The sequence below is a fragment of the Bufo gargarizans genome, chromosome 3, assembly GCF_014858855.1.
Source record: "Bufo gargarizans isolate SCDJY-AF-19 chromosome 3, ASM1485885v1, whole genome shotgun sequence".
NCBI classification, from domain to species: Eukaryota; Metazoa; Chordata; class Amphibia; order Anura; family Bufonidae; genus Bufo; species Bufo gargarizans.
The window spans coordinates 425568021-425578243 of NC_058082.1; positions in this window are offsets into that span (position 1 = coordinate 425568021).

Genomic DNA, 10223 nt, shown 5'->3' on the forward strand with positions numbered 1-10223 from the left:
ACAGACTTTATTGCGGATGCCTCGGTGGATGCGGTGAGACTGGAAGCCAGAGCCGCATCCCTTTCTAATTCTGCACGCCTGGCTTTGTGGCTTCAAAATTGGAAAGTGGGAGATATGCCTTCGAAACTGAGGCAATGTGGCATTCCCTGTGACGGCCAATTTCTTTTCGGGTCAGAACTAGACTCTTTGCTTGAAAAGGCTGTAGATAGAAAGAAAAAAATTGCTCAGGAGTCCTTCACCCAGTTTAAGCAGTATAAACTGCCCTTTCGGAACTCGTCCAGATTCCAGAGTAAAAAGCAGATGGAGATAGAGAGCAGGGAGCAAGTCTTAGATATGGGAATAAGGGTTTTTTGTTCAGATCAGCCTCAGCCCGTGCAGAAAAACAGGGAAAGCAATGACTCCATGATCCCAGTAGGAGGAAGATTAAAGTTCTTCCTTCCTGCTTGGGAGAAGATTGCAGGAAATGGCTGGTAGGACTTCTGCAGGAAGGTCTAAAATTGGAATTCTTGAAATATCCCACAGAAAGATTTGTGATCTCAAGATCTTCGCAATAATGCAAGAAATAAAAAAAATGAACAAACAAAAAGGTGCTGATTCCTGTCCCAGAGTAAGAGCTAGGGAGAGGTTTCTGTTCTACTCTGTTCCTAGTGAAGAAACCAGATAGGTCATACCAGACGATTATAAATCTAAAACACCTGAACAAATTTCTGAGGGCCAGAAAATTCTAAATGGAAACTATCAGGTTAGCAATCTATCTTTTATCTCCAGGATTCCATATGGAGGTTCTGGATTTAAAGGATGCCTACCATCATATCCCGATACATCCAGACCACCAGAGATTCCTCAGGGTGGCGGTAAAAAACAGATTCCGGTGTTCTACACCTTCAGTCCCAGGCACTACCCTTCGGCCTCTCTATGGTGCCTTGGATCTGTACCAAGGTAGAGGCGGAGATTGCTTCCTTCATCAGAAAGGAGAACATCACGTTCATGCCTTACCTGGACAATTTTCTGGTGGTGGCCCAGTCTTGGGAGACGTGTGTCAGGGCGCTGAATCGGGTGATTGATGTACTTCAGTCCCTAGGATGGGTATTGAACTTCCAGAAGTCCAGGATGCCACCATCAACAAGTCAGGTTTTCTTGGGCCTGGTATTGGATTCCAGACAGGAGAGAACTTTCCTCACAGTGGAGAAAGTTGCCGGGGTTCCGGAGGTAGTTCAGAGGGTTCAGTCAGGAGAGGCCCTGTCCATAAGGAAAGCTATGTCCCTTTTGGTAGTTCTGACATCCTGTATGCCAGCAGTCCAGTGGGCTCAAAGACACTCTCGGCAACTACAAGGAGAGATCCTGGCCGCCACAAAACGGGCAGGGCCGTCCCTGGAGTCGATTATAAAATTGTCAGATCTAACTCTTTCATCCCTGAACTGGTTGAAGGAAGCGGAGAATTTGACTCAGGGAGTTCCCTGGTCCTTTCCGGAACCAGTAGTAGTAACCACAGGTGCCAGCCCCTGGGGATGGGGGAATAATTTGGAGGATCAGATTTTTCAGGGAGAATGGTCCCAGGGTCAGAGACATTTTTCTTCAAATCGGAAAGAGCTACGGGCGGTCTTACTAGCTTTGAGAGCAGCTCTACCAATGATCCAGAACAGGCATGTGAGAGTTTGGCTACTTTCACACTAGCGTTCAGAGCGGATCCGTCTCAGACGGATCCGCTCATATAATGCAGACGGTGGCTCTGTTCAGAACGGATCCGTCTGCATTACATTGTTAAAAAATGTCTAAGTGTCAAAGTAGCCTGAACGGATCTGTCCAGACTTTTACATTGAAAGTCAATGGGGGACGGATCAGTTTGAAGATTGAGCCATAGTGTGTCATCTTAAACGGATCCGTCCCCATTGACTTACATTGTAAGTCTGGACGGATCCGCACGCCTCCGCTCGGCCAGGCGGACACCCAAACGCTGCAAGCAGCGTTCAGGTGTCCGCCTGCTGAGCGGAGGCTGAACGCTGCCAGACTGATGCATTCTGAGCGGATCCGCGTCCACTCAGAATGTATTAGTGCTGGACGGAAGCGTTCGGGACCGCTTGTGAGCCCCTTCAAACGGAGCTCACAAGCGGACACCCGAACGCTAGTGTGCAAGTAGCCTAATGTCCGACGATCGGGCGGTCGTCTCATACCTCAATCATCAGGGAGGAACCAGGTCAGATTCCTTATGGAGGGAGACGGAATGGATTTTTCGAAGAAATAGAAGGGAGAGTTCTACATCTCTCAGCCATTCACATAAGAGGAGTCGAGAATTCTCAAGCAGGTTTCTTGAGTCGCCACAGGTTACGTCAGGAAAAATGGTCTCTGAATCCAGAGGTTTTTTTTCCCAAATAGTGGATTTATGGGGTTTTCCATCAGTAGACATGTTCGCCACAAGGGAAAACAGGAAGGTAGAAAAGTTATTTTCCCTCAGTCCAAGGGCGTACCCATCTGGAGTGGATGCCTTCCTCCAGAGATGGAACTTCCCTCTGGGATATGCCTTTTCCCCCTCTACAGTTGATTCTGCTAGTGATAAGGAAGATCAGGTACGAGGAAGCGAGAGTGATTCTAATAGCGCCCTTCTGGCCAAAGAGGGCATGGTTTTCCCTTTTGAGAATCATGTCAGTTTCGGACCCATGGATTCTGCCAGGGATCCCAAACCTGTTGTCGCAGGGTCCAGTATTCCACCCGGAAGTAGAGTCTCTACACCTTTCGGTGTGGAATTTGAAAGATAATTTTTAGCCAGTCAGGGATTTTCAAAGGAAGTTTTTGCTACTCTAATGAAAAGTAGGAAAGAGGTTATGAACGTGATCTATGCGCGAGTCTGGAGAAAGTTCCTATCCTTTATAGGCGTAGAAAGAGTTTCTTGGCCGTTAGAATTCTAGGTGGTACAGGTGTTAGAATTCCTCCAGAGAGGGTTGTCCCTTGGGTTGGCAAAGAGTGCACTGAAGGTGCAGGTGTCAGCATTGTCTGTCTTAGGGAGAAGGAGTTTCGCCATGGACCCATGGGTCGTTAGGTTTTTTTAAGGGAGTTGATAGGGTGATGCCGGTGAAGGGCACCAGATTTCCTCCCTGGGATCTTAACTTAGTATTGAATGCCTTAACCAAACATCCCTTTGAGCCGCTAGATTCTTGCTCAGTTAAATTGCTCACCCATAAGCTGGTTTTGCTGGTAGCCTTAACGTCATCCAGGAGGGTTGGTGCGATTCAGTCCCTCTCTATTAACTCCCCTTTTATGTCTGTCCGAGAGGATAGGGTAGTGCTGAGACCAGATCCTGGTTTTATGCCGAAAGTCCCTTCTAGGTCAAATAGGGCTCAGGAGGTAGTTCTTCCAGCTTTCTTTTCAGAACCGAAAGATGACAGAGAGAAGGAACTGCATTCCCTTGATGTCAGGAGGTGTATTTTGCAGTATCTGGAAGTAACTAAAGATTGGAGAAAATCTGCTGCCTTATTTGTACTATTCGGTGGGGTTAGGAAAGGTAATACGGCCTCTAAGGTGTCTATTGCCCGCTGGATCAGAGAAGCTATATCCCCGGCGTATTCAGTATCTGGTGTTTCTCCGCCTGTTTCTGTGAGGGCACACTCCACGAGGGCGGTGTCTACCTCCTGGGCGGAAAGGGCCAGCGTATCCATAGAACAGATTTGTTGGGCAGCTACCTGGTCTTCTCTGTCCACTTTCTATAAGCACTATAGGCTTCAGCTTGACTCTATTTCTGACCTACTCTTTGGCACAAAGGTCTTGAGCACTGTCACCCACCCTGAGGATGATCTTTGAGATCTCTCTTTAAGGTGCTGTCGTGGGGGAGGGGAAAAATGATTATTACACTTACCGATAATCGGATTTTCCTGACCCCATGACAGCATCTCTTTATTCCCTCCCTTTTGGTGTAGGGCTGTGTGTTCACGGGTGTCGCAAAAAAAAAAAGAAAGTGTATATATGTAAAAGATTTAAACTAACGTAAGGGGGAGTCCCTCTCATGCTCTGGAAACTCACTGAGGTGGGAGAGTGGCTCCACCTTTTTATGCTGCAGGTTTCCTGTCCTGGGGGAGGAGCCATCTCTCTCTAAGGTGCTGTTGTTGGGGGGGGTGGGGGGGGGGGGGTCAGGAAGATCCAATTACCGTTAAGTGTAATCATCATTTTTCTACTTATCTTGAGCTATCCAATAAGGGAATTCTCCCTTGTGGCAGGCATCCTTCTTCTGCTACATTCTTTGCAGGATGCTCTCCTGAAGGATTCAGGTTTTTAGGTTTTCACTATATCCCGGAAGGCTTCTAGTGAATAAGGACAATTCTGTTCATCAATTATCCATTCATGTCCTGGCCCTCCTAAAGTTGCTCTCAGGCACTTCTGCTGGTGAGGTCCATAGGCTGGATTCAGCTGTAACCCTCACTATGCTTGCTTCATATTTAGACACAGACTTACTGTCTTGTGCTTGTCCTGTAACTACTCCTAGTTTGTCCTCCAGGATTGATCAGGTCCCGGAGGAAAGAAATTGCAGCTACATGGTGGATAAAGGCCTGTTTCTCTCCTCCATACACTTGCTTTCCTCTCTCCTTCACTACACTCTGAACTGACTGGATTCACTTCCTGTTAGGGCTACTTTCACACTTGCGGCAGGACAGATACGACAGGCTGTTCACCATGTCGGATCCGTCCTGTGGCTATTTCGCCGTGCTGCCGGACTACCGCTCCGTCCCCATTGACTATAATGGGGACGGGGGTGGAGGTCCGGCGCAGCACGGCGAAAGCCGCTTTACATGCAGTAATTTTAGTCCGGCGGCCTTTCGCTGCGCTGTAATAGCCGCAGGACGGATCCGACATGGTGAACAGCCTGTCGGATCGTCCTGCCGCAAGTGTGAAAGTAGCCTAACTCACTTTATTAGCAAACCCCTGGCCATACATATTATATGGTGCCAGCAATGGGTGTAATGACATTGCCAGCCTGTCAAATAGGAAATACCATACATTGCAAATACATTAGATAGGCAGATGTTTAAAGTGTCCCTTTTACGTACAGTACAGACCAAAAGTTTGGACACACCCTCTCATTCAAAGAGTTTTCTTCATTTTTATGACTATGAAAATTGTAGCTTTACACTGAAGGAATCAAAACTATGAATTAACACATGTGGAATTATATACATAACAAAAAAGTGTGAAACAACTGAAAATATGTCATATTCTAGGTTCTTCAAAGTAGCCACCTTTTGCTTTGATTACTGCTTTGCACACTCTTGGCATTCTCCTGATGAGCTTCAAGAGGTAGTCACCTGAAATGGTCTTCCAACAGTCTTGAAGGAGTTCCCAGAGATGCTTAGCACTTGTTGGCCCTTTTGCCTTCACTCTGCGGTCCAGCTCACTCCAAACCATCTCGATTGGGTTCAGGTCTGGTGACTGTGGAGGCCAGGTCATCTGGCGCAGCACCCCATCACTCTCCTTCATGGTCAAATAGCCCTTCCACAGCCTGGAGGTGTGTTTGGGGTCATTGTCCTGTTGAAAAATAAATGATGGTCCAACTAAACGCAAACCGGATGGAATAGCATGCCGCTGCAAGATGCTGTGGTAGCCATGCTGGTTCAGTATGCCTTCAATTTTGAATAAATCCCCAACAGTATCACCAGCAAAGCACCCCACACCATCACACCTCCTCCTCCATGCTTCACGGTGGGAACCAGGCATGTAGAGTACATCCGTTCACCTTTTCTGGTCGCACAAAGACACGGTGGTTGGAACCAAAGATCTCAAATTTGGACTCATCAGACCAAAGCACAGATTTCCACTGGTCTAATGTCCATTCCTTGTGTTCTTTAGCCCAAACAAGTCTATTCTGCTTGTTGCCTGTCCTTAGCAGTGGTTTCCTAGCAGATATTCTACCATGAAGGCCTGATTCACACAGTCTCCTCTTAACAGTTGTTCTAGAGATGTGTCTGCTGCTAGAACTCTGTGTGGCATTGACCTGGTCTCTAATCTGAGCTGCTGTTAACCTGCGATTTCTGAGGACTGGTGAGCTCGGATGAACTTATCCTCTGCACAGCAGAGGTGACTCTTGGTCTTCCTTTCCTGGGGCGGTCCGCATGTGAGCCAGTTTCTTTGTAGCGCTTGATTGTTTTTGTGACTGCACTTGGGGACACTTTCAAAGTTTTCCCAATTTTTCAGACTGACTGACCTTCATTTCTTAAAGTAATGATGGCCACTCGTTTTTCTTTACTTAGCTGCTTTTTTCTTGCCATAATACAAATTCTAACAGTCTATTCAGTAGGACTATCAGCTGTGTATCCACCTGACTTCTCCACAACGCAACTGATGGTCCCAACCCCATTTATAAGGCAAGAAATCCCACTTATTCAACCTGACAGGGCACACCTGTGAAGTGAAAACCATTTCAGGTGACTACCTCTTGAAGCTCAACAAGAGTGTGCAAAGCAGTAATCAAAGCAAAAGGTGGCTACTTTGAAGAACCTAGAATATGACATATTTTCAGTTGTTTCACACTTTTTTGTTATGTATATAATTCCACATGTGTTAATTCATAGTTTTGATGCCTTCAGTGTGAATCTACAATTTTCATAGTCATGAAAATAAAGAAAACTCTGTGAATGAGAAGGTGTGTCCAAACTTTTGGTCTGTACTGTACATATGTGGGATGCTGCACCTGTTCGTGTTCCACTGTCCCTACCTACTTGCACGATCCGCAGCGGCCCACAACTAGTTAACAATCCCTTTCTAAAATAAGTGGATTGTCCTATATGAGAAGGGTAATCAGTACCAAGCCAGGAGTCAATACCAGTAAATCATGTCAAAGTGCCAACATCACAGGCAACCTGTGGCTAGCAGATTACCTGTTTATCACATGACATCTGCCATCACTTAACTGGTGACATCAGCATACCGAACGTGCCATCACAGCCTATGTTTGGCCAGCACTCCTGCATAGCAAGTGCCTGGCTTGTTATCTTGGCAACTGGATGCCGGTGGAGCTGAATGCAGAGAAGGTGCCTGCCAGCCCTGGACCAGACTTGACAGGATGCCAACATATTTGGTGCCTGGGAGCTACAGGTTGAGGGAACTCTTCTATAAGGACAAATTCATAGGAAGCCAGAATATCTTATTTGACCTAGCTCTCCATATTGTTCCTGCTATTTGTCTCCTAATATCTATGTGCAGGGAGACATGAAAGCCCAACAGATCCATACAATCCCTTATAGAAGGTGTATTGAGCTGCTCACTAGACTGGCGCTTGGAGAATTTTGTCAAGCTCAGCACATGTACTTTAATCCTGCCTTACAAGGAAACAGCTGATGCTGCACCGGAGACGCCCGCCGGAGCACACAAAACCCTGTATGCCATAGAACACGGCTAAGGTCATGACATGATGCCCCAGCACAACTTTTTTACAAGCTGTTATGTCTGAATTCCTAGAAGATGATGCAAGAAAATATTTAATGGCGCTTGTCTGGGACGATGCCATAGATATCCAGGATATCTATAGAAGATTCCAAATGTATGAAGGATAAATATGGTTCTGCTATTTTATTTCTATCAAATGGTAATCCCTCATCTGGAAAATATGATTGCAAATGTAATACTGCCATATGTATGGAACATTAGGGTGACACAGTTAAACCCCATAAAAAATATTTTGTGTATTATTTTTTTTAACCCGTTTTTCATACCCAGGTTGCAGTAGATCAGACAATGACGCTCAGTGAAGGGGAGGGGGGCAGGGATTAAGCATGTCTGAAGCCTGGGTTACTGTAGCACACAAATGACTCCATAGCTGCTGACATTGTCTGCCTGCTCCCAGCTACAAGAGACCAGTAAGGTAGGTCGCTGACGTAGGGAGATATCCACAAACTCTTCCTGTGCCAAACAGACCTATTAGCGGAGTCCTGCTTCGGTGCACCCTAGTAACCAAGTTTTAATATGCTGGGGAGTTTTCAATACTTTTGCAGCTCCACTGCAGAGAAAATTATGCATTATATGTTCCCATTAAAGTCAATGTGCTGCCTGGGAAATGCCAGTAGGTCCTCCGGGGCAAGAGATACTTGCTGTATCTACTGTTCACTCTGAGATGAAGGTCCTGTATTAGGGAACTCACTAACTGGTTCAATTTGAAGCCTGGACGACTCCCTAGTACCAAGCCATAGGGTCTCTATGAACTGCCTTACAGATTACCTTGGGTGCCCAATGTGCAGAAATATTCTACCCAATAAGCAATGGAATAAGGTAAGAACCCTCCTGTACAGCATGAAGCCTAAGTAAAGATGAGTTATGTATGGATCGGACAGCACATTATAGTCAATGGGACAATTCACGTCGAATTTTTCGCAACGCAGAGCTGCACATGACGTTGAAGAGCAGCGATCAGCAGCTTATAAACAATCGGTGACGTCATTGCTTTCATTTTATAAATGAATCTATTGGTTATGGGTAATTCCTCAATTTGTATTTGGGAGAGTTTCCATACATTCCTGTCTCAGGAGCTTACACACACACTTGGGTTGCCCCAAGATCTAAACTTAACCTCTAGCCACAGGTTAAGGTATAACTGTTTGATCGGTGGGATCAGACTGTTGGGAAGCCAATTGTTCCGATGTCCCCCACCATGGCGCGGCATGGTGGCACTCCATTCATTATCTATGGTGCTGCTGGAGATAGCAGTACAGCACAGTTCCACGTGCATCCACAACCACCACCACTCCATTCGTGATCAAGTTATAAGAATCGAACTGAATTTTTAGACAACCCATTTAAGGTTGTTTCTGCCATTAGACAGGGCATTTTAGCATTACTAGTACTCCCACAATACTTCTACTGAGCTAAACTATAGTCACCATTGGATCCTAAAATATACCTGTGTATTGTCCATCCGAAAACCGGCTCCTGCGCTCCCGCATTACAGCTGCAAGTACCAGCCTGACCACAGCTCTAATCATCTGAAGGTTTTGTGTCTTAGGATCCCCATGATGCTGGTATTTCAGGTCACTAAACTCATGGTTAGACCAGGTGTTGGTGGGTGCAACAATGTGCCCAGATATTGCTTGTAGGAGACCACTGGCAGCGGCTTGGGGTGAAAGTTCAAGAATTATTAAAGTACACCAACAAATAGATTACTGGTTGTCCAAATGAGTTCTTTGCAGCAGATGTCCACTGTAAATGGATCCCAAGGTTGATGATACTGATCTACAGATAAACCCTTTTAATAAAAGAAAAAAAATACTGGCATTTGATCGCTTTTCTAATTTAAATACGACACATAACACGTCTGCTGCAAATATAACTGGTTTGATTCTGTTGGTTAATATCAGTAAGCCTGCAGCATTAGACGCTGTGCCAGTCTCACAGCAGGACACATTTGACATTGTACGTGTGCCAATGGAAATTCCATGCAGTGAGTTTACTAAAAGGGCAAGGATAGCGACAAATAAAGTCAGTGCTTAGTATGTTTTAAATACTAAAATGTATGCAATGTAAAAAAAAAAAAAAAAAGCATTACATACAGCATAGGCTTATAATAAATATATTGGAAATGTATCATCTGTGATCCCTACTATGCTGTATACATATCATATCACTATGTCTGTCTGTCCAAGCAGCAGCCTGCATTCCGCTGAATAATAAAATAAGTATATAATGGCAGACTGTAGCTGTATATACAGTACTCTTATATACAAGTATGCACAATACAGACCCATGATATGGCAGTCATAGAGATCTAAGGGCCCATAGTCTATACCTGTACGTCTCCACTTTTATATAGAGGCATAGTGAACATTTTTCAGATTGGGAAGCTGCCAATAGAAATTATGGCATGAGCCATCGCATGCCTTAAAGGGTCACTATGATACAGACGTGGACAAAATTGTTGGTACCCTTTGGTCAATGAAAGAAAAAGTCACAATGGTCACAGAAATAACTTTAATCTGACAAAAGTAATAATAAATTAAAATTCTATAAATGTTAACCAATGAAAGTCAGACATTGTTTTTCAACCATGCTTCAACAGAATTATGTAAAAAAATAAACTCATGAAACAGGCATGGACAAAAATGATGGTACCCCTAGAAAACACAGAACATAATGTGACCAAAGGGACATGTTAATTCAAGGTGTGTCCACTAATTAGCATCACAGGTGTCTACAACCTTGTAATCAGCCATTGGGCCTATATATATGGCTCCAGGTAATCACTGTGTTGTTTGGTG